At 41.4% G+C, this 26,590-nt stretch overlaps 1 protein-coding gene across 2 annotated transcripts in view; it reads right to left on the bottom strand.

The window, feature by feature from the left end:
• Window positions 1–26,590, bottom strand: part of LOC126095172 (uncharacterized) — a 1,128,014-nt gene that overhangs the window by 503,694 nt on the left and 597,730 nt on the right. The window lies entirely within an intron of this gene.

Raw genomic sequence — 26,590 nt, 5'->3', positions numbered from 1 at the left:
ACATAACTAAAATACGTTGATGGGTGGCACATATATCCACTGTGGTAATGACACATCAGCACTGTTCTATACGTACAGAGCGCTGTGTTCTTTTATGTTTTAGAGTAATGTAAAAACGCAATATTTAAGTGCTACTACAAAAAAATATGCTTAAGTGATAAATGGATGTTTCGTTATGCTTCCTTTCGAATTGTTACCTAACATTTGTACAGCGTCACGCCTAATTCGATTCCTCAAGCAGGAATGGATATTTCAACATCTGAACTAAAAGGGTCGTAGAACCGATACGGTACATTTCACGACATCGTTTCCTGTTCAGGATGTTATGTGCTGACTTCCCTCTACGAGTCCCAGAACGCTGTAACGGAAATTTCCGACACTGTCTATATGTTTGTAATAAATACAGTTAAGAAATGACCCAATTAGTAGCAAGAAAGTAGTTATAATGACAATTTACTTATCTTAATAGTTAATTAATTAGATGAACACCGTCCAGTCTTCTAAATTCTTTCCGAATGAAATTATAGATTAATAATAATTATACACAATTAGTAATTACAGATTTCCTTAAATTATATCCGCCTGGTAGTCGTTTCCTCCGCACACCAGCGAGGCCGTACTGGCAGCCATCCCTCCAGGAAGACAAGATAAACAGCTTTCATAAACACTGAGCTATTTACCACCATGTTACGCGTCGTTACCACAGCGATTGGGTGCGATTAGGGGGGTAGGGTTTGCCAACCTCACCGTCAGACAGCTTAATTGTCAGCGCACTCAGCGCTGTAGGCAGCTCCCGGCTATTTTGGCCAATGCCGGAGACTGCGAGGTTAGTTACGCCCTACGCCTCAAGTCGGCAGTACCGGCAATTCCGTCTGGCCACATCAGCAGATAAGTTCCAGCGCTACATGCTTACATAGCAGCACTTCGTCTCAGAGCTTCGTGCTGGCAGCACTGGTCCATTTATTTCTGGTCTGCACCAAGAGAACATCAGCCGTCACACGCCGACAGGACCAGTCCAGTAACGTCCCACGTCTTCACGCTGCTGTCTTTCACCATTCCAGGGTTCGTTGTGTAGGCACATCACAGACAACGTCACAGGAGAGACATTTCTGTTCATGTAGTTGTGTGAATATTCATCCAAGGACAGCAGAATTGAGTTTCGTTTTGTTAGTGAAGTTATTATTTTGTAAGTTCCTTCGATCGCTCCTCAATACGAGGATACGCTACTTTAGTTTCGAGGCAGATTATTGGCTTGCATACCAGTTATATATAAAAATAAAAGACGGTACAGGTCATAAGCTCGCACACCTGGACTGGTAAGAAGACACACTAACTACTCGTAGCCTATCATTTCCTCCTCCTGTAGCTACTGAAAAGAATGTACGTGTCGTGAACGTGGCAGCAGGTACATTGTGTGTTGCGGCATACTGTAAAGGAAAACAGGAAATACGTCTGTGAACCCAAGAGCAAGCAGGTGAGCCTCCACTTTCCTATCCCATCATCTACGGGGTATTTCACTAGGTTATACCGACCCTTATGCAGTGCACCTATGGAGCCAGTGGTGACGCAGTGCACAGATACGTCCTGGTAAACTTTATTTTCCACAACATACGTTGGAAATATACAGAATGCAGAAACTAGTAACTAACATAAACAACGCAAGAAACAAACACGAACACTATCTACTTGGTTATTCGTGAGTATGCCGGCCGGAGTGGCCGAGCGGTTCTAGGCGCTACAGTCTGGAACCACGCGACCGCTACGACCGCTACGGTTCGAATCCTGTCTCGGGAATGGATGTGTGTTGTGTCCTTAGGTTAGTTAGGTTTAAGTAGTTCTTAGTTCTAGGGGACTGATGACCTCGGCAGTTAAGTCCCATAGTGAGTATCTTCATGGGTTTAGACGATGCCTGCACAGAAACTATCAGACATACAAATGCTCAATATGGGCAGTATTACTGACGCAGCAGAGGTCAATAAGAGAGTGCAGTTTATTGTAGCTGCCGACACGAATTGCTTGGGAAGGCGCGACATCACCCTTCTTTGGAAATCTGTTCACTAAATTGCCTGCCTGCTGCCGCAAACTACCTGTATGAGACAGTACGAAGTGGATGATTTATCTACAAGTTCTGACGCCCATAGCTCCCCTCCCCCTCCCTCCTTCCAGTGTAACTACTTCACAGCACATGTCATCAACTGGAACTTGGAGAGATCATCTGTCCGCTGATGTGTGTCACTTTTTTGTATGTCTTACAGTTTTCTTGCTGTCGTCTTCTGAACCCCGGAGGTACCTGTAAGTATCACTGTACGTAGGTCGCAGGAGGCTGCATTGCACTTCCCGATGAGGAACTGATTTTTAATCATCCTCTATGGCGATTTGTAGCGTGATTTCCGGTAACATCACTTCCCCGGCCACAAACAATGAACACTCTTCAGGGTACAGACAAACTACACACATGATTCTAAAAACATGTTCATGAATGTAATTGCATCAGGTCGTTTCATTGACTGGCTTGTTGACGTTAGAGTGAAGTAAATGTATTAAATGGTCTCGCCTCTATATTTTACTGATGCTACCCTAGAAATACAGCTCAAACTCTTATTTTTTGTGTACATGGTATCGATACTTACGCATAATATAAATTCGCTTATTGTGCAGGGGATACTGGAAACATAAGGACTTGATCGCCTCCGAGCACATTAGTCTAGTCCATGAAGGAAAATTTCGTGTAGTCGCAAATTTTTGTGTGGTGTTCGGAGGGATTGACATGAATAACATAACAAAAAGTCCCGAACAGTTGGGTGTGAGCGTGTCGGTCTAAGGAGTTTAAAACCATTTTAAGTTTTCTTTGAATAACTTGATAATGGCGGGGCTAGCAAAATGTTTCCCAGTATCAAATAAAATTTCATTAAATTTCCTGCAAAGAAAGGCGATATTCATTATTTCTCCAGATCTAATAGTTTCCCCGCTGCAGGATTGGGAAGGGACGCACATTATTAAGAAGGGTGTCAAATGAAGTGGGATACGCATAAATATTAAATTTGTGTACCACACCCAAACACAGTTAATCGCCCTCTGTGCCAGCAACATAGTGGAGCGAGGGGGAGGGGGGGACGGGACGCAGAAGCAGAAGGGTAAAAGCATGAGAGAATGTTAGTCGCCAGAGTGTGATCATGCATTTCCCTCCTTCATATATATATAAACTAAAGAGCGAGCAGGTGATTTCTCACTTTCCCCGGCCCACGTTTTAACGTAAGTTGAGTTCGAAGGGCGTTCAACAAGTATTGCTAAAATATTTTTTTTTCATCCAGTTTTGCTTGAAGAATGCGTAATTACAGGGTGGCGCACGAAATGTGTTAGTAATTGTTTCTTTCACAATTTACGACAAACATTAGATATCCCGCTGGGATCTCTACACCAGTACCAGCAGAGCTTGGAAAAACAAATGAGTTACGAAATGACGTGTAATTCACTATACTGCCGCTAGGAGACTAGTAAGCAGCAATGGCTGACAATGGAAGACTGACGACACAGCAACGATCGGCAGTTGTGTTACTTGTTCATGAAACGGAAAGCCTTGTTGTGACTCAGAGGCGTTTTCGACAACAGTTTAACACACGATGGGTCCCCTGCAAGAAGACCATCCACAGGTTGTACGATAAATTTGTACAGGAATGAGCAATATTGGAAGCGAAGCGACCTCGGCCTAAGCCTGTTTGTTCGCAGGAGAATATTGAAGCGGTACGAGTTGCTGTACAGAGAAGTCCCGGGAAATCGTGTAGAAAGGCAGCAGTGCAACTGGGAATATCCAGACGCTCCGTTCAAAGCATTCTTAAAAGTGACCTCCATATGTACCTATACAAGATGACCTGTGCAGAGAAGCTCACTGAAGAACACGAACAGCAGAGACTACTGTTTGCTCAGTGGGCGGAGGATAGGGAAGAAACTCTCAACAAAGTTTGGTTTTCAGACGAGGTTCATTTTCATTTAGACGGTGTGGGTAACAAACAAAATGTACGCTTTTGGGCCACTGAAAACCCACAAGTGCTTCATGAACGAAGACATGCTCCGAGGATTACCGTGTGGGCAGCAATTTCCAGTCACGGACTTATTGGGCCCTGTTTGAAGAAACTGTGAACAGCGAGCGTTATTTGAGCATGCTTCGCAAAAGCTTCATTCAATAGCTTCTTGCTACTGCCTTGCCCTTCAACACGCAGTGGTTCATGCAAGATGGAGCAAGGCCACATACTGCAAACACTGTGTAGGAGTTTTTACACGAGCATTTCGACGTGCGGATCATTTCACTCGTTTCCAGTTCGCTTCAATGACGGACAAAATTGGCCCCCCAATAGTCCTGACCTCAATCCATGTGACTTTTTTCTTTGGGGGTTCCTAAAGGAAAAAATTTTCCCGAAATGTCCACGTGATTTAATGGAGCTCAGAAGACTTATTCTTCAAGCTTGCAGTGAAATTACAGAAGACATCTGTCGTGAGGTAATGACGAACTTCAGCGTTCGTTTGAAGGAAGTTAGGAAACGAAATGGTAAACCTATTGAGTATGTGCTGAGTTAGAAAAAATCTCCATGGACGGCTCTTCATTGTAGTACATGTTCCTTTCAGATTGTATTGACAATAAAGTTTATATTCAAATACAAAATGGTAACACATTTCATGCGCCACCCTGTAGCTGCGGAAATCGTGGAACATTTCCGCTTCAGCCGCTGTAGTTTCATGGAGTTCCGATAGGTGGCGGCGCAGTACGTAGCCTTCAAAATAGCGTCTGTAACGAGGAAGCGTTCCAAGCAGACAGTTGTGATTGAATATGTTTTGGCGGAAAACCTGAATTTCACATAAATTCATAGGCACTTGCAGAATATCTAGAGAGACCTGGCAGTGAACAAAAGCACGGTGAGTCGTCGCGTGAGGCGTCTGTCAACATCGCAACAACATCGGGTGACCTGTCCGATCTCTTCCTCATCCACCCGACAGCCCGGATCCCTCGTCTTCCGACCTCCATCTATTTGGCCCAGTGAACGCTGTAGACCGCAAGAGGCAGTACTTAGGTGATAGATAGCTTATTGATGCAACAAGACGTTGGCTCCGACGTTGACCTGTAGAGTGGCGCTATGCGGGCATACGGGCGTAAAGCCGTCGCGTTGTGTAGAAATTACGATGCAAAACAGGTTTTTGCTGCGCAGAGAGTGGGGAATAATAAGTTGTATTAGAATTCGTAGAACAACCAACATGCTCTCACAAAAAAATGTATCGTATTACTTACTGAAAACCCTACTAATACGTAACAGCATATTACTGTTCCAGCCTTGAACATGACCAGTCCCACTCCACGTCGACACCCACCATGTAAGATAGACTGGTGATTTGTGGTAACTGGCTGCGCTCAATGCAGGCCACTCTAAAAGTACCAGCAATTCCCCAATGGGACCGGTTTATTCAGTTCAGAAGTAACAAAATTAGTTGTGAGAAAAATGCAGTAAAATTCTGGTCATTGGCTAATTCGCCGCCAAGGGGCTACAATACAGTTACACAGCTTTACAATACAATGTCAATAATAACCAGCAGCAAGGTGCCTTATTTACCAATCTAGTACATAAACCACCAGCACTAGATAGATCACTTATAACATTATACATACGAATTAAATACTTCTCATGCACTGTTTATAGGAATATATTTTACATAAAAGGTCACTTAACAACTGCAAATTAGTACACTGTTAATGAATTGAAAATACTCTACTGTAAAAAACCCAAGCTAGCTAAATTTATCTGTCTAACCATTTCAGGCAACTGGACAGGAAATGCTGGGGACATATAGTCTGTCTGTATACTGAAAAGGAAGCATCGTGTGGGGAAAGTTACCTTTACCGGAAGAAAACAACAACTACCGCACGAGGTGACTAAAAATCAACATCCCCGTGTACAGTGTAAAACAGTGTGCACAAATTTACATAGATTCTCTCCATATCCGTTTCGTGCGTCAGTACTGTTAGCAGCTCATGTCTGTATTCACTGTATTGTTAACGCATTTCGTAGAAATTACACTGCTGAGCGAGTCTGCGCACTTCGTCGCCAGTCATTGATAAGCCGAACTGCGGAAGGATAAATATAACTTTCTGAAACACCCTGTGTTTTCTTCTTGTGACGTAGTGGAATAGAGAGAGAGGGGATTCACTTAACTGCTAATAAGTTTGCAGACCTACAAGCAGGGAAACTGCAACCTCCTGCACCCCAGGCCGACACACAGAAAGAATGCAGTTTGTCCCTTAATATGGTTCTACTTTACTTAGATGAGGTGCCCACATGTAATTTATGTTCTTAAACTCAGTCACTTAACAATAAACTATTTTATGCTATTAAAACACTATTTTCTATAATCTGCGATATTTGCATCTCCTGCAACGTCGAAAGTATTAAATCTAGAGAAGAATTAAATGTAACCTCTTTGTATGCCATTTAGTGTAGTTCAGTTTGATACTAGGGAATATTTTCACTGGAAGCTGCAGATTTCGAGTTATTCAGAAAAATGTAAAAGAGTCACGTCTAAAAGCACTGACACCATCTCGCTTACGCCCCACTGGTTAGAATTTAGTACGTTATTCATGACATTCCCTCCTAACACTGTACAAAATTTTGCGACTAAACGGATTTTTTCCCCTATTCGATCTCTTTATATTCTTTGAGAGGTCTACAAGGGTTGTTGGAGTAAAGCAGTGAGGGAGGACAAGCCCTGCCTTTTGTTTCTAGGGCAAGCAAGAAGCTGGAATCTACGTTAAATTGTCAGTGCCTTGTAAAAGGCTGTTTTGCTGTGGCGCGCCATACTATTTTCTAGCTAAGGGTGTGTGCGGGTGGAAGCCGGCCCAAAGTCGTCCGGATTCCACTGATTCCTCCGCCGCGAAGAACGTGTCAAGTTACTATTTTCCTATCGCAGCTCCTGTGAAACAAGTCAAGGCTAGCCGCCTAGCGGTAAAGCGCATACCTGGGAACCTAGATGTCGTGTGAATCCCTCTCGGAACACGTAAATTTTCAGTCTGCCTCTAATGTGTCCCTCAGCTTTAATTAGGTGAGGAGTTCATACAAGGGAAAGAAAGACATTAGGTGCCGTTTGACAATAAAACACATCAATGGAGAAAGTTCAATACTTTTGCCGGACCTGGACTCGAACACAGATTTTTTTGCTTCTCGCAAACGGTCGCCTCGACCGCCTCGGCAATCTAAGGACCCAAATATCCAACTTACTCACACACTATTGATGTAGGACCCTGCCCATCACTGTCACTTCTCACAGCGATTCGCTGATTCCTGCAACAGTCAAGTGTGCTGTAATCTTGATCAGGAAGGATCATTTGGCGGTCCCGCCCTACTTAAATACATGCGATGTCTGTTCTCTCCGACATGCCCGACAGACGCCATTTTTAATGATGCAGCCATACATTAATACGATAAAAAGGAAAGGAAGACATAAGCTGCTATCTATAACTGAAATAAATCAACTGGGAACGTTGAAAATCTGTACCGGAGCGTGACTCGTCTCACGAACGATCGCCTCGAACACATCAGCCATGAAAGACCTGAATTTCAACTTATCCACACACTGTTGACGTAGGGCCCCTGCCCCTTACACTCACTGTTCGCAGTGCTTTCCTGATTCCGGCAAGAGTTCGAGCGTGTTGCGCGTATGCACAGAAAGGATCAAATGGCTCAGAGCACTATGCGACTTAAGTTCTGAGGTCATCAGTTGCCTAGAACTGAGAACTACTTAAGCCTAACTAACCTAAGGACATCACACACATCCATGCCCGAGGCAGGATTCGAACCTGCGACCGGAGCGGTCGCTTGGTTCCAGACTGTAGCGCCTAGAACCGCACGGCCACTCCGGCCGGAGCAGAAAGGATCATTGGGCCGTCTCACCCTAGTTATACAGACGCGGTATCTGTTCTTCCAAACATATCCGAATGAACAGACATCGCTTCTGCAGGTGAGCAGTCGCCAGGAGCGAAGCGTGATACGGATAGCCTTTAATTGGGGATGTTGGGTGTTCAAAATACGCCAAATGTAAAAGCTGGCTCCTATTCAGGGAAGCATACTGGTCACACTGTTGAGAAGCTTCTTACCTTCATTAAAAAGCATGCACATTGTTGCGAAACCGTTGTTTTAAAGGTACACAATAGCGTACACCGCAAGTTTTATCGCAGGGGTGGTGGTAACACCCCACCTACCTACTAGTGCGATATTCTGTAGTGAGTAGTGAATAGCATTATGTCACATAAGGAGCAACAAAAGTATCTTAGAAGGCTGTTGGAGGAAGTTTTGAAAGAAGATGATAATTGTTGTTCCATGCCGGAGTTTTAAGATTCGGATGAAATGAAGAAGAGCAGGGTGAAGAAAGTTCAAATGGTTCAAATGGCTCTGAGCACTATGCGACTTAACATCTGAGGTCATCAGTCCCCTAGAACTTAGATCTACTTATACCTAACTAACCTAAGGACATCACACGCATCCATGCCCGAGGCAGGATTCGAACCTGCGACCGTAGCGGTCGCGCGGTTCCAGACTGAAGCGCCTAGAACCTCTCGGCCACAACGGCCGGTGACAACAGTTTTTGTTTATCAATCGCTCCTCAATACGAGAATATGCTACTATTGTTTGGAGGCAGATGATCGGCTTGCTTACCAGTTATAAATAAAAATAAACGACGGTACAGGTCAGTTGTTTTTGTACCCTAAAACAAAACAAAACAAACCTGGGTCATACGCGGCCAAGTCAAAACTAGAGAACGCGAAGGCAGCGAGGAGATGAAAAACGACTACATGTCAATCCCAATCGACATAAGAGAGGACAGCTAAAAACGGGGACGTGAAGAAAAGTCTATAAAATACACCATAGAGAAACGGAGGTCCAGAACTAAAGATTAAATGGCTTTCACCATATTACTACGACCGATAAAAAGTAAAACATGTTCGACAGCCCGCGCGTCGTTCGCTGAAACAGCCGATAACTCAGATGGAAAACCCAAGCGGACACGTAAACGGTTAAAAATGGGCATTCCGTCAGGATTTGGCGGACAGTTAAAACTTGGGCGCAATGTGTACAAAGTGGTGGGGGAACACCACTTGACAAATGACGATGGCTAAAAAGGCAGTGCCTAATACGCAACTCAGTTAAAATGACCTCCTCTCGGCCCTCCCGTCGTCCAAGCCGCTGGGAGAAGTGATCAGTCTAATGTGCTCGAAAATAGACAGCATCCTCCTTTTCAATAATACCAGACAAGTTTATGCTTGGTAAGGATAAAATAACTAAATGGATTTCTACAGCTAAGCCTAATAATATCAGAACCAGGAAACAGAATATATTAATTCAGCTTACTGGTACCAAATTAATTTCTAAGAGCTGCAAGATTGCTGTAGAATGATTCAATGTGCTCATAAATGTTCAAATAATCCCACAGTAATAGAGTTCATCAACCTTTATATTGATGGCACTGAGCGCTTCTATAACAACAAAAACAGATGACGGAAAACAGATGTAATAGAAATACGATCTTCTATTGGATTACTTATAATTGTTGGTTCTTACAGAGCAGCTAAAATGAATTTACTAGATCTGTTTTCTTCATAGGAAGTAGGCGCAGAAATATTTCACACTACTCTGTCAACGGATGGATTTTTGTTCCTTAAGACGTGTTTGAGATTTGACGATATTCATGATACATCGCAACGTAAGGAATTGGATAAAATTAAAGTTCAGGATTGATGTTAAGTCTTCCTTGCATAGCTACGTCGGTGAGAGTATTGCCCTCGAAAGTCAAAGTTCTGTGTTTCCCCCAGGCCCACAGAATTTAATTTGTTAGGAAGATTGAAAACAGCGCAAACACCATTACTAGGAAGTTTGAAAGCAGCACACACACCACAAAAGAGTGAATCATTCATTCTGGAATCAGTTACACCAGTGGTAAATGATACATGAAGGACTTGCAGCTTCCTCTATAAAAGCTGTGAACGTTGTAACATCCAGACAGTGAGGCATAAATATATCCAAACCAAAGAGAATCTGTGGAACATTGTACCGCTAATAACAAGTTAACATAGTACGTAGAAAATGATATACACGTATCATTCCACACTAAGACCATTGCAAAAAAGTGGCGTATTGTCAGAAAAGAGCAGGCCTTACATGTTTCGTGTTTTCTGCAGACACAGCTCTGGTGCGGTAAAGATAGTATGTGCATACGATACACCGTGAAATTCAGGCAGTATTTGGACCAAATTCAAAGTTTGGTAGTGAAAAGGTGCTAACAAGACCAAGGCCACAATTATGCTGATCGGGAAGTACAGATCTTTCACCGTGCTACCTCGTTCTTTACGGCAAGCTGAAAGAATATCAAGGAGAAAGACATTTTGCAGATATGAAGCCGTTCACTCAGTGGTTCTCGAACTACTCTGTGATTAGGGAGAGGATTTCTGTCATAAAGGCACTGCGCGGTTGGTAGGAAGTTCCGGCCATCGTTTACAGAGACTTGGTAATTATGTTGAGGCGTAGTTCACTTATCTGTGTGAGTCTGAAGTGTAGTGCAGTTTCAGTAAAGCTACCTGTCCTGCAATAATAATGTGTACCATACATTATGAAACCCTCAGGATACTCTTTGTCTCAGCAGTGCTCCTCTGTTTATTGGTCAGGAACCCGAGTCGTGAGGCATGCTCAACAGCTTAAACTCTATCAAACGGAATGCGTACGTGAAACAGATTCCAGGATTTCATGCTGACATCAAATAGTACAATATATGAGGAGTGGTCAGTAAGTAATGAAACAATTTTTTTCTGAAAATAGTTTGGTTTTATTCAGGATTCCAATAAATCATTTTATTCCTTGCTCTTTTTGCTACAAAAAACAATTTTTCAACTTAATCTCTGTTGAATGCGACTGCCTTACGCTACATTACTGGGAAGGCGTGTATGCCTGCATGGTACCACTCTGCTAGTCGACGTCGGAGCTAGCGTCTTGCTGCATCAGTAAACACCACATCATCCACATACTGCGTCCCGGCGATTGCATCTTTGATTGGGCCAAACGAATAGAACTCGTAAGGCGAGGAACCAAGTGGGCACAGACTTTTGAGTAGCTCAACTGGTGAACAAGTGTGTCAGCACTAGCAACATGGATGTCCAGTTGAATAGTGAGGTGTTCGATTCTCATTCGTCGATAATCTCGAATGAGTGTGTCTGCACGTTCCAACATTGCATAAGTCATAGCTGCGTGCGGCCTGCCGGCATATTGCAGACCGGGCACATTTGCGAGGTGATTTCCCTAAATCACTGCAGGCAAATGCCGGGATGGTTCCTCTGACAGGGCACGGCCGACTTCCTTCCCAATCCTTCCCTAATCCGATGAGACCGATGACCACGCTGTCTGGTCTCCTTCCCCAAACCAACCAACCAACCAACATTTGCGAGCTTTTTAGGGCGATGACAGATACCTCACCCAATGACTCACCGTGCTTCTGTTCGCTCTCAGGTCTCTGTAGACATTCTGCTGTGGCCTATCAATACCTGCAATGCTCCGGTTTCCAGCTAAAAGAAACACAGTAACTGCTCTCTGTTTGGAACACACCCCCGTTACAGACACAGCCACCAATCGGAACATCATCAAACTATTGGGGCTGAAGCGGGAATATTCCACGAGTCTCACAAAAATACCGCATTTTTTCACTGAAACTGCCGAGAAAAAAATGTGTGGCATTATTTATTGAATGCTCATCGTATAAATGTGTATGCCTTAGGCGGCAGTTTCACTTAACTCTGTTATCTTGATTGTCATCCTGTGAGATAGCTTGTAGATGTCATGCGCCTATAATGCATTAATAGTAGAGAGGTGTACGTAGTTAAAATATGTACGTGGTGTGGTGGTGAATTAGCTTAAAATGAAACAAGGATAAAGAACACAGTAAGCTGCACCGAGCAAGAAAATTATTTATTACATAGTTAAGATGCACATAATAATGGATGGAGCACTGTGTTCATAATATAGATCAAAAAGAATATTAAGCTACAGAAAGTAACTAACACTCGGATTGTTTAAAAAAAAACTTTTAGATGGGGTAGTGAATTTATGAACATAGCTATAAAGAGCGAAATCTAGGTGGGTTGTCATCCCTAATAGTGTACACGTGATTGATCAACTACACAAAAGAAACAGGGCGCTTGACACAAAACTTTCCGCCCAATAGCTGTAATAAATTGTAGCTGCCGCTTTGTTCATTTGTTGATTGGACACAAAGGCACTGGTATGTTTCTCTATCCGTCTGTATCGACGGTTTGACGCCGTTTACTACAGATCGTACCGGATGCACACATGCATCAAATTCATTGCACAGAATTTGCAAATATCTCAGATCGCGGCTCCTATACATATATGTTCACTGTTATGCTCAATAACAAAAAATAGTGTTTTGGGGGCCATCGTCAAACTGTCCTTCTTTGACGGCCAATACGTGTTTGACGCTATCTTGATGACCTTGGGAAGGCAAGAAGCATTTTGAAGTTACTGACAACGTCAAGTACACTGTTTTGTAGCGCTTCTGGATACGACCTGAAATTTGAACTGCCACGTATTGGTGTCTACCTGAACAGCAACAGAAACATTAGGGAGGTATCAGAGAATATGTTTCAGGCACTCAGACCACAGTGGAATGTACGGAAACCATACAGAGGGCTGAAGTTGGTAATTTCCATTTGTTAAATTGCAAGGAGTAGAAATTTGTACTAGTCTTTACAATTTTCTAATGTTCGAGTAGGAATTAATGTAATTGATCCAGAGGAAAACAGTATCCAAGATCATGTAGTGGGTTCACTATTAGGCGTCAGAAGACATATAAATAACTTTTATTCTGTACGGCACCTAGAAAACCGATTGTGAAATTCTGAAGTTCTAACAGTAGTGTTCATCTGGGCCTCTCTTTCGAAAATAGAGCAAGTTCCGGAAATAACTGCTCGAGTTGCATGTCACAGACTGGCAGCTGACAACAAATAGCTTTCAGCAGAGATACGGCATACTGACCCGACTGCATGTGCTGTCTTCGTAGACTTAGGCACAAATTAGCTCAAGAAAGAAGTGTTGTAAATTCGCTATTACGAACATCCTGTTGCAGTAGCAGCATAATGTCAACTACTCGTATTTACGCATTCGCCCTGTTTAAAAAACATGACTTCTTCCCTTCATCAAAAGTTTTTTCGCGTATTTCAGTAGTTGTTTCTGGTGTTTTATATGCATTACGGTTCTAAAAGTTTCACGGGCGTGTCCATCCACATAGCAGGAACTTCGTTGGCTTTCATTCGTCCTTCCTTTCCTTAAACTGAAAATGTTGCCACTGTTTCATTCTATATGTTGCAATAGATTAACCATCTTCTACCAACCCAACACGCTGAAGTCTCTCATCAACTAGAAAGCATTCCTAAAAGTAAAGGTTCATTAAGTACAATTTAAAAAAAATGAGTTAATGTAAGAAAGTACAATTTAAAAAAAATGAGTTAATGTAAGAAATAGAATAATATGTGCTAATATAAACTTATACGATTATATAATATAAAATACATCTATGAAGATCCTCTTCAGGGGTGTCGTACTAGAAACTGACCACTAGAATAGTCATTAATCTTCTCTGACTCGAGCAAGGTGAGATATGCTGTGGTGAGTTAAGGAATACATTTCTGTCATTCATCATTATCATTGTCATTATAAAAATTGGTTTTGGTCACAATATTATGCTTATGTTTTGAACATTATTTATTAATAAAATAAATGTATTGCTAACGACAGGATGTTAATGAATATATATAATGAGAAGCAGCTGACCTTTGATTTTCCTAATTAGTGTAAGTATATGAGTGCAGAAAATTAATACAAAACGTTATTATTTCTAGAAGTTTAAATACTCAGAACATTATATCTTTTTTAAATATATAGGAAACACGTAAGATGAGAAAAATATTAAATTCTCTGGTTCCACATGGCTGAGGTCTTCTAAATTACGGGTCGTTTCCGTTAACGTCACTCCAGTCACATTCTGGGGAAGATGACTGCAAATCCGAAACCATTACATTAGTAAAAGTCGCCGGTGACGACAACGAGATCTTAGAAAATAACCTACACTGTTACTAATGTCTGCTGCAAATTTAGCTGATCCGATGCCCATCTGTACAGGGTGAACCAGGGTGAACTGCACCGACAAATTTCAGAGGTAGTAGGAAGGACCAAAAGAAAACAAGAAAAAGTTATCTAATAAACTTGTGCTCTGTAATGCATACCTTAAGAGCTATGAGCACTTGTGCTGTGGAGAGATGCATTCCACAGTGGCGAAAATGAACAGGTGCGTTTAGTTCATAATCCCTTGTTACCGGATACTTTTTTATTGGTTTGGTCCTTCCTAACATATCTGAAAACTAGTCACATTTCTGGTCCACCGTATAAAACTAGTATTCGTACCGTTATTTATCTGTAGTCCCAAAATCTGAACACTATCTTTTTCCTATATTTCAGTGCTTGAAAAGGTTGAGGTCACACGTTCTGGCGTTGTGAAACGAAATGGAATATTTGTATTTAGTCTCGTCGCATTACAATGACGCTGTATTTGCCGTGAACCGTGAGTCAATATTTTAAAATATGTCGATTAGGTATCCCTCCAGTAAAAGAACTAGCACTAATTTTAATTCATATACCCCTATAATTTGCGACAGTTCGAAGGTGATCTAGTTCGCCAGGTTATCAACATACATGAGAAACAAAAAGGGCCTAGGGGGAATCTTGAGGCACAGAACAGCTTGTTTTTTGAGATTCAGATTCCTATTTTTATGTATCAGTGATTGAACTGATACATATGGCTTTCTAACACGCAAATGAGATAAAAACAACCATCGATACTGAATGTCAAATATCCATAAACTTCAAATTTTTATATGCGGATACCATGCTAAGTCACAAATTATTCCTAATGATAAAAACTTATAATTGACCTACAAATGTAGCGCCTGACGATGTAATTATAACATTTTCACCTTATAAGTCTTTTCTTTTTCGTGCAGGTAACTGACTACGCTGATTTGTCCATTACTATCAGATACATTAAGTAACCCTGTTACAAATCTCAGAGAGTAAATTTTTACTCATTTTCTACTCGTTCAATCCTAACTGATAGTAAATTTACTTTTAAGAGACCTTATTCTATATCTGGCCTTAACAAGCCTTATTTGGAACTCTGTAAACAAAGACAGTATTCAGGGACCTATTCCTCACACAATAGTTTTCATTCGGGTTGATAAGCGGCTGTAAGATGCGGGACATCTGATGACATGTCACTATTTAGCTACCGAAAAATTTTCTCATTGTCTGACTCGTATATCCTAGATGTTCAGTCCCTCAACAGAATGAATCTGATCGTCCGAAATGGCTTTTCTACCAATGCTGCGAGTTACACAAGCGAGACTCAATGAGAATGCTATATCTAATTTGGATTTCTTGCTTAAAATTGCAGGTAACAATACCTAAGATAATAAATCTGAACGCGCTAATGTATTCGTGAAAGAATTTCACACGTCTCCATTTACTGAAATAATTTGACTAATGCCGTTTGAGATGCAAACATAGCCATGAGAGTCCTGTACTTTGAGATAACACTATCGTTTTTAAAGTTGTTAATTTACGTATACTGATGGCAACAGGGACAACTCTTGAAGTGCAAAGGCTACCTAGGATTATTGTATAAATTATGATTTGTTACTTTATGTTTTTATAAGTAATTACTTGCAGATAATATATGTTTGATGCGTTCCGATGAACTGTCCTAATTTTTGCTGCTTAGATATACAATATGTTATCAGTTTCGGAGACACATAACTCTAACTTCACACATAACTGGCCCGGCAATCGACTGCAGTCGCATCATGTCAGACATGCATAGGTATTATTAACAAGTACATTTGAATGCCCAAGAGTTCCATTAGCAAAACTGGATCATACCAAAGTACTTTTATTTATCTACTTTTTCTTGTCATATTCTGGTAGCCAACTGGCTTTTTGCTCATGCTTGAACATTTCAACAACCTCTGGACAACGCCTGTTAACTAGAACGGGACCACGCGTGGACTGATAAATATTATTTAAATGTCAGGCAAAATAATCTTCTTATTTCCAGGTTCAGCAGAGTATAGAAGAATTACAAATTAAAGTAACGTCCACATTGTAACTTAAGATCGAAAATGGCATGGGAAGTTGCCGTGATTATCGAACTGGACTCGCAGTTTGTAGGACACTTCCAGGATTATTGCCACATTCCGGTTGTCTCTCATCTTCATAAATGGGTTTATGAATTTGCTGTGAGAGTTCTTTTAAAAATAGACACGGACGACTTGATTCTTGTAGCATCCGAAGATTTGGTTTGTTTGATGTTATCGCTTCGTCAATGGATGTTAAGTACCATGTTTTCTTCTCTACCTTTTTGTCACATACACTTAAACTAGAAACCACAAATCATTTCGAAATGTCACAAAACAAGCAAAAACCACTACTTATCTCGTTTCACATATCGAGAGTGTTTAAACCGTTTATGGTACAAGAAAACATAGGCTACTTAATAGCATAAGGTATATATTCCCCACACAATATTCAGGAATAAATCGAAGTGTTCATGGTGTTTAATAAATACGCTAGATGTTACAAGCGACGTACGATAACACGTTCGCCGTATTTGATCTTAAGAGAAATCTTAAGGGGACGGTAGTATTACGTCCACAAGGTATAAAAGGGCAATGCGATGGCTGAGATATAATTTTCACTCAGGTGAATCATGGAAAAAGTTTTCCGTCATGATTTTGGTCGCATGAAGGGAATTAATAGATTTTGAAAGCGGAAAGGTAGTCGAAGGTAGACGGAACGGACATTCAGTTTCGTAAATCATAAGGAAATTCAATATGCAGTCATCCACAGTGTGAAGAGTGTGCCGGGAATACCAAATTTCACGCATTACCCCACACAACGGACAACGCAGCATCTGACGGCCTTAACGACCGAGAACAGCGGCGTTTGTTTAGAGTCGTCATGCCACCAGCCAAGCAACATTGTTCCAAATAACCGCTGAAAATAACGTTGGACGTACAACGAATGTACACGTCAAGACAGTGAGGCGAAATCTGGTGTTAATGGACTATTGCAAAAGGCAGCAGACGTGAGCGCCTTCGTTAAAAGTAATACATGGTCTGTGATCCGTATCACCTCTCTTTGGCTATTGACCATATCGATCGGACCGTAGAAGACTGGAAAATCGTGCCTAGTCAGATGAGTCACGATTTCAGGAGTTCGGATGCGACGCAGACCCACAAAACCATGGATCCGAGCCGTCAACGACGCACTGTGCAAGTTCGTGGCGACTCCGTAATTGTGTGGGCTGTGTTCGCGTGGAATGGACAGGGTTGTCTGGTCCAACTGAACCGGCCATTGCCTGGAAATGGCTATGTTCGGCTACGTGGGGATCATTTGTAGCTATTCATGGACTTCATGTTCCGAAACAACGATGGAATTTTTATAGCTGATAGTGCGCCATATTGTCGGGCCACAGTTGTTCGTGATTGGTTTAAAGAACATTCTGGACTGGTCGAGCGAATAATTAGGCCACTCAGACCGTCGAACGTGGATCCCGTCGGACATTCTGGGGACGTAGATCACTTGGAGCACAAAATCCTGCACAGGAAATACTTTTCCAATTACGGAAGGCTATGTAGGCGGCACGGCTGAATACGCTATCGTTGAACCGTGCTTCCACTGTATTCAATGAAGGCATACGTGAGGTGCATATAGGCCAACTATACATCAGAAAAATCTTTCCATATTGGTGTTAATCATCGTTAACATACAACTAAGACTTCTGGAAAGCAAATATCCCTGACAGAACTGAGCACCACTGAATAGGTATTACAGTTGAGACCAGTAAGTACCGAGAGTTAATGTAACACGTGTGTTTCTAAACAACAAACGCATCTATCATCGTCGACAGTCACTCTGCAGCGCATATTTTTTTAGTTGCAGTAAATAAACTAAGATAAATAGACTAAGAAATCACACGAAATGCTGTTACTTTGTAACGAGCGCCGGAGACCGTAGGTTCCTTATACCAAAATATTTGTAAAGTAATTCTGAACAAAGTCTAAAATTATGTCTGTAGAGTTCAGTATCACCCAGAATACAAAAATATTACTATTTGCTAAAATGTTCTCTTTTAACCTGGACGTAGAAGAGTCTTTCCTATGAAACCGGAAGTAAAAACCCAGAAGCGTTCAATGGAAACATGAAAAGAAATGAAGTTCCTTTTGTATTGTAATATGTTCGTTACACTAGCCTAAGATCGCCAAAACAAGTGCACTGAGATAACGAGGTACAAAACGTTTCCCTACATACTATCGAGAGTAAAGCACAGTGCCTTCGGCAGTGCGACCTTCTAAGCAGTTACTCATTTGTCAACACTTTCACTGACTCTTGTGCAACAAGAAGTAGACATTTTCCCCATGTGATCTTTCGGACAGTTCTAGAATAACGTACCAACATGAAATTTTAAGTTCAGTTTACACCACGTTATACTCGCAGATACTTTTATCGGTTCCAAAGCTAAAACGAAATAGTTGCAATGCCTTGTCATTTACGCCATTCAAATTTTCAGTTTTCATTTGGAACTATAGGTATCAAAGGCGTGAAAATTAACTCTTCAGAGGCTGCTTTGACCTTATAACGTCACTGCTACCTGTGAGAGAAGATACCGCACATAGTAAGGATTCGAAATTTGTACAAATTGGAACTCTTGCTTTGAAGCCATTTGATCCTCAAAAGTCTGTTAGACATAAATTAAATAACTTAACTGTAGGTTGCACAGTTTTCATGTGGCTTGTTTGGTGATGTATTTTTTTAATTCGTTACAATATAACCATCTATCATGTGTGAAGCCGGCATATATGTAGGAGTCGATTGTTGACCAGTTGAGGTACATGGAAGGAATTCCCACGAATGACTCTTGTGCAGAGAACGTAATCTGGTGCACCACGGAAATGTTGAACTAGAATTAATGGCCATTAGATACTGAAAAATTGTCAAAAGAGAAATAAATTTTACAATCAGATAAGTGCAAACAATTCAAGGGACATTTTAACATTGCAATAAACATTCTGTGGGATAAACAACCGAAGACCAAAAATTGAAGTCATGAAGATAGCATTAGAGCGCCCCAATGATCAATATTGTAGTGCTACCTTCGTAAGAGCAGATACAGAGGTTAACTCAACATGAATACGGGCACAAACAACACTGAAATTTTAACAACTGAGATTCAGTTGTGCACTACTACCGCCATGCACAAACCATCTAATATTGACTTTACCTTGCACAAGCCAAATAATTTTCATAAGCAAAACATCACGAATGAATTGAGAAACACTAACCGTCGAAGTCTCAACTGGGAATATAATTCGACTGATAAAATGTTGAAGAACTGAAAAGCTGGACAGAATGAGATGGACTGAATATTATTTCCGACCCTCAAATCGGACCATCATTTAATAGCGGCAGATGGCAGAGAGGGTATAACCCTGACAACATCTTCATTGCTAAGAAAACCGTGCAAAATGTTACAAAAGCAGCAAAAGAACCCATCCTCAGGATCCAACACCCATCCGTATACTGTGTAGTGTCTGAAGTTGTCCGAGTAGAAATGTGCCATTCAAGCAAGCGAAATGTATGGATCTCAGAGAAGACCTTTATCTCAATGTTGAAAACGTAGACGCAAACCCAAAAATCTAAAAGGAATTTGTCGAACTTGTGAAAAGTAGGCGTAATCTTCGTGGATGTAGGACCCTATTTATGTTCGAATTCGTCACAAGTTCGCAAGACGTATTGAATGACGACCATAGCAAGTACAACGCAGATTCTTTCTCAGCAGATGAAACTGAAGTGGCAGAACTACACCGAAACCAAGATGAACAACGAATGGAAAAGTGGATTAAATTACTATCTGATCTGGACATGAAGGATAACAGTGGAAGAGCATGGAAACTGATAAAAAATTATAGCAACTTTCCTACGAGTTCTCTGTTGAACGCGAACGTCACTCAGAACCAGATTGCTCACCAATTGCCGGCTGCGCTATTGATTGTTTGTAGCCATAATACGACTACTCCACGAGAGAAATGAGTTTGTGTGTTGGAATCCGCGCGAAGTCAATCCATTCTTCAAGTGCAACGTGCATTCCGCCGTATGTTCACAAGCAGATTTATGACTGACGTACAAAATTCTTGGAAGTGTGTTTCATATGCTACTCGTAAAGACCTGAGAAACTGAACTGCTAAAGCTGTCGATTCAGCAAACAGGTACATGTTGATGCGCGTATGAAATAACATAGACTATCGTCTCGATGTTTCTCGAGCGATTCAAGGTGCTCGTGTTGAGATTATGGTATAACGTATATGCGAACATACAGTTTTGAGCCTTCCTCCATCCAGTGACATGTGCAATGTGTTTCTGTCGTTCATAGTTCGTCTGCAACTGAAATTTTTTCTTTCACTTTCACTCATCCTTTACTAAAGCCTGGTAAATAGTCGACTGATAAGGGGCCACGCCTGCTCATAATCATCGATTTCGTCCAATTTATAGTATATATAGGGCTTGGCAAGACAGGAAACTGACATAGTGGGAACTCAAGCTGGCCTGTTGTTTAGACAAAATAGTATTTGTGGCGCGGGTAGGGGGAAACATGACTCATTTACGTTAGCGTGGTTTCCAGACAGTGCTTGGCGAAGCGGAAGGTATATAGATCGGTGATACGAATGTCGTGAGGTCGAGTTCTTCTGGACAAATCTTTTTCTTCTTTTTTATTTTCAGTTTTTACGTTAGTTTCACTAAAAACAAACTGAAATACTGCTCAAAATACTATATTTATTAATAATTTCATAAAATGCATGAAAAGGAAAGACGAAGGAAAATTTCGAATTACAAAATAATTACAATAAAGGATTATACTTGCAGCATCCACAAGGACGTAGCAAATAACTTTCCAAGAAGAATTTCAAATTGTAGCGTCCAAACAAATAGGTAAATCGAGAATTCTCATTCCTCGACGTGAATCTCATTCCTCGACCTATAACCAAAACCTCGACTATTGCGGGGCAAATGTAATTCTGTTGAAACGATAGGATATGAACAATGTAAGCCACTCATATATAGCGCAGTATGCCTTAAACCCTCCTGGGAAATTATTTCCAAGGATCTACATATGTCTAAGAGAGATTACTGGCTCTTCTGGAGCGAGGATTAGAAAAAAAAGTGAGTCCGTGACAAAGTAGAGGAATGTCTTAGTTTATTCTTCAAAACTTGGGAAACGTACAACAGCCATATACAAAAACTTTTTGACTGATGTGATGACGAAGCACGTGGAGGATACAAATGTCTATTGTTAAATTACTTGTAGGGAGGTCAACAGATCCACGATTAATCAATGAGATTCTTCAAGATGAAGAAGGATTGCCATGATACAGTATTAAAGTGGTTTCTCCCCCCTCTCCTCCCCCCCCCCCAAGCGTACTCCACTAGTGCAACTCTGCGATGTCTGTTTCTATGGTCAGGAAAAGAATATCACTAATAAGCTTCAAACTGCTCTTATCTCATGGAGGGAAAGAAAGAAATCACATCCCGTGGAGACTGCATCAAAATACATTCCCCTGTATAACACCAGCTAACCTTGCCAGTATTTGCGACTTGATGCTTTACATGTGATTTGCTGTCAAACTCTACCACGGCAGACAACCTGTAACGACTGTAAACTACGGTTGTTTTTCTATAGAAACTTTAAAGGAAAGAGATGTAGTGTTCATAACGTGTGGGGGGCTCAGAGAAAATTATTGCGTCCTTAATTTTTACGATAAATATCATCCCAGCACGTATAAATCGTTAATTGGGAAAATTAGTTTTATACACGAAGATTTCGTGTACGCGCTGCAATCCCTTCCTGGAGATGTATTTGCGGTTTCAAATTTTCCTTCTCCTTTCCTTTTCGTGCCTTTTATGAAAATATTAATAAATATAATAAACTGAGAATTGTTGTGTTTTATTTGCAGTGGCACTATAATAAAAATTTAAAAAGAACAATGTTTCTGCGTGGAGTCTCGACCCCTCGCTCCCCCTCCCGTATTACTGTTCACAGTTGCGAATACTGTCAAGTGTCAATTTTATATGCAAAACTAACCTGCTACACCAGCCGGAAATGGAAAGATTCATACATACAGACCACACGACCATCACTGACCAAAGGAAAAACATTTGGAGAGGTTGAATGAAAGTCGGTAAAGGCATTGGAAGTATTGGGGAAATCGATGAAGAACATCACTGGGACCCCAACTAGGAAAAGCTCCAGTATGCGCATTTCAACTGCGTAATAGATAAGCCACAAGACAGTTGGAAATAAAGTCATGGGTTACATGAAACTGTTTCATCAAACTAAAATACTTGGGTGTTAGCGTACACCGCATTCTGTTATTTGAAAACCACTGCAGTGGGCTTTAAGGAAAAAATATATACAACAAACAATATTAAACGTAAACTGGATCAACATGGGGAGCACAGCCTGAAGTTTTTCGACCATCAGCAGTGGGGGACTGTTATGTAACTGGAGAATAAGCGGCACCAGTGTTATCTTGCCATTCCTAACAAATACATGTCCCTTTGAAAGATACTATCAAGATTGTCACCGGATGTCTGAGGCCTGTACCTCTCCACAAAATTTACCCGTTTATGGCTATAGTACAACCACTGACCATACGTTGAACCTATGCCTTTAATGATTTTTGTCATTTTAACACTGACCTACAGAATTTTCCGTGACAAAGACAACACACGCTTAACCTATTTATTTATTACCCACAATATACAAGCCCAAAGCAATCTGACTGCTATACAGTGACAACATGACTTCCAATAATTAACACAAAAGAACGGCCCTGAATTGCAAGAAATCCTAACAATTATAAAACAAAATATATGAAACTAGAGAAATATGAAACGACCTCCAAATCTCTTAATTGCCTGAACACATTTTTCACGAACCCCATTTATAAACTCACTTACCTCACAGAAAATTTTCATAATTCCGATTACAACAATTACAGCAAGCATCAACTACAACCAGCTAAATAAAATGATTCTAACTACACTACTGGCCATTAAAATTGCTACACCATGAAGAAATGCAAATGACAAACGTGTATTCATTGCAAAAATATATTATACTAGAACTGACATGTGATTACATTTTCACGCAGTTTAGGTGCATAGATCCTAAGAAATCAGTACCCACAACAACCACCTCTGGCCGTAATAACGGCCTTGAAACGCCTGGGCATTGAGTCAAACAGAGCTTGGATGGTGTGTACAGGTACAGCTGCCCATGCAGCTTCAACACGTTACCACAGTTCATCAAGAATAGTGACTGGCGTATTGTGACGAGCCAGTTGCTCGACCACCGTTGACCAGAAGGTTTCAGTTCGTGAGAGATCTGGAGAATGTGCTGGCCAGGGCAGTAGTCAAACATTTTCTGTATACAGAAAGGCTGGGATCGAATGAAAGGTAGAGCCACGGGCCGTAACACATCTGAAATGTAACGTTCACTCGTCAAATGCCGCCAACGCGAACAAGAGGTGACCGAGACGTGTAACCAATGGCACCCCATACCATCACGTCGGGTGATACGCCAGTACGGCGATGACGAGTACACGCTTCCAATGTGCGTTCACCACGATGTCGCCAAACACGGATTCTACCATCATGATGCTGTAAACACAACCTCGATTCATCCGAAAAAATGACGTTTTCCTATTCGTGCACCCAGGTTCGCCGTTGAGTACACCATCGCAGGCGCTCCTGTCTGTGATGCAGCGTCAAGGGTAACCGCAGCCATGATCTCCGAGCTGATAGTCCATGCTGCTGCAAACGTCGTCGAACTGTTCGTGCATATGGTTGTTGTCTTGCAAACATCCCCATCTGTTGACTCAGGGATCGAGACGTGGCTGCACGATCCGTTACAGCCATGCAGATAAGATGCCTGTCATCTCGACTGCTAGTCATAAGAGGCATTTGGGATCCAGCACGGCGTTCCGTATAACCCTCCTGAACCGACCGATTCCATATTCTGCTAACAGTCATTGGATCTCGACCAACGCGAGCAGCAATGTCGCGATACGATGAACCACAATCGCGGTAGGCTACAATCCGACCTTTATCAAAGTCGGAAACGTGATGGTACGCATTTCTCCTTGTTACACGAGGCATCACAACAACGTTTCACCAGGCCACGCCGGTCAACTGCTGTTTGTGTATGAGAAATTGGTTGAAAACTTTCCTCATGTCAGCACGTTGTAGGTGTCTCTAAAGGCGCCAATCTTGTGTGAATGCTCTGAAAAGCTAATCATTTGAATATCGTAGCATCTTCGTCCTGTCGGTTAAATTTTGCGTCTGTAGCACGTCATCTTCGTGGTGTAGCAATTTTAATGGCCAGTAGTGTACTATAGACTCTAACTACTTGGAGGCATACGGTTAGGAAAAGAAAAATTTTGTTGAAGAGCAAACAACGTATTTAGAAAATTTTACTTTACTCATGTGGCATCCAATTCCTAGAATTATATAGTTGTCAATAACTTCACTACGCAGACCTTACCAACAAGGTCCATCCTCATTTTCTTGCATCTCACTTTAGAGCTCATGTCCTACCAACACAGTCTCCACTAAGAAAAAATATGTCCATACACTTCTCTATCGACTCGCTAACTGCTAGTCCGTCTAACGACAGAGTCTCTTGCCAAGGGCTCAGAGCGCTGTCAGCGACATTAACACAGTGTATAGCGCTGCCAACATACAAACAGGCTACTTATTACATAAAGTAGCTGGTGGAACAGAGAGGGAGAAACAGCAAATTGACCCATGGCACTTAATCTGTAACCACCGAACAGTTCCAACTCGTCTTAAGCCAAAAATTGTTATCTAACAGACTAACGGACAGTACTGCTAGGAGACCGCCCTCAGCCCCACCATATATCTCTATGATAGTATCTATGCCAAATATAAACCTACATTCCAAAGAGGAAAACACGCTAGGACAAAAACTGCAGTTTGGAATACGGAGACCAATAAACAGATTAAGGAAAAGAGACGCAAAATGTAAAGTCAACATGGTTAACTTACTTATTACATAAAGTAGCTGGTGGAACAGAGAGGGAGAAACAGCAAATTGACCCATGGCACTTAATCTGTAACCACCGAACAGTTCCAACTCGTCTTAAGCCAAAAATTGTTATCTAACAGACTAACGGACAGTACTGCTAGGAGGCCGCCCTCAGCCCCACCATATATCTCTATGATAGTATCTATGCCAAATATAAACCTACATTCCAAAGAGGAAAACACGCTAGGACAAAAACTGCAGTTTGGAATACGGAGACCAATAAACAGATTAAGGAAAAGAGACGCAAAATGTAAAGTCAACATGGTTAACTCTGAAGATCACCAGTGTGAATGATGGGAAACACAGACTTTCGAACATTTGATCATGTACCAGAGCAAAGAGTTCACTTGCACTGCGGAAAATCTATTTTTATGCACTGAAAAAGCCGTTGAGGTAGCAAAATTTGGAAGGATAGAGCTAAAATGTTGTTTCCCGGACACAGAAAGTAAAGCATGCATTAGTTCCGTTTCCAAGTATCCCATGGTTGTTTAAATCATTTATTAGTTTTGAAAGCTGTCTTGTTAGGTTGGTGCACAATTTCGTAGCGCTTTTGCTCTTCATGATGGTATTCCGTTTGCTATGGATTTATTTATCGATTGTTATTTTTGTATTTGTAGTTCACGCTTGCTGTTCGAGTTTACATATAGTCATTTAGTCATTTGGAAATAGTGAGTGGAGCTGTGGACTCTAGAAAATGGAATTCCAAGTGGAGAAATCAAAACATTTCCGACATACTCTTCTGTTTGAGCTCAACAGTGAGAGTACAATAGCGGAGGCAGCCAGAAACATATCCGCCATGTATGGGGATAATGTTAATGGACAGAGCAAGGCAAGAAAATGTTTTCCTCTTGTTAAGGAGGATCGTTTTGATATTAGTGGCTCTCCACGTGCACTGAGACTTTCGGAGTATGATGAAGGTGGCTTAAATGCATTAATTCACAATGATGCACGTCAGTGTACTGGCAAACGTGATTAACTGTCAGCATTCCACCATCGTGCGCCATCTGCATGGAATAGGGAAGGTTCGAAAATCGGATGTGTGGTATATGCTCTAAGCCGGAATCAAAAAACTTATAGGGTGCCCGTATGTGCATCTCTGCGTGCTCGTCATAAATTGGTTCGTGGACAAAACAGGCTATTTCTATCCTGTATCGTTACTGGTGACGACAAATTGTGTCTTTATACCAACATAAGGAAAAGTAACGAATGGCTGAGCCCAAACAAAACAGTAACTCCCCCTGCAAAGAACTGCGTGATTTATAAAAGACAGTGTTATGCATCT

This window comes from Schistocerca cancellata, chromosome 8 (assembly GCF_023864275.1).
Source record: "Schistocerca cancellata isolate TAMUIC-IGC-003103 chromosome 8, iqSchCanc2.1, whole genome shotgun sequence".
NCBI lineage: Eukaryota > Metazoa > Arthropoda > Insecta > Orthoptera > Acrididae > Schistocerca > Schistocerca cancellata.
This window is presented reverse-complemented; position numbering and strand designations above follow the sequence as displayed.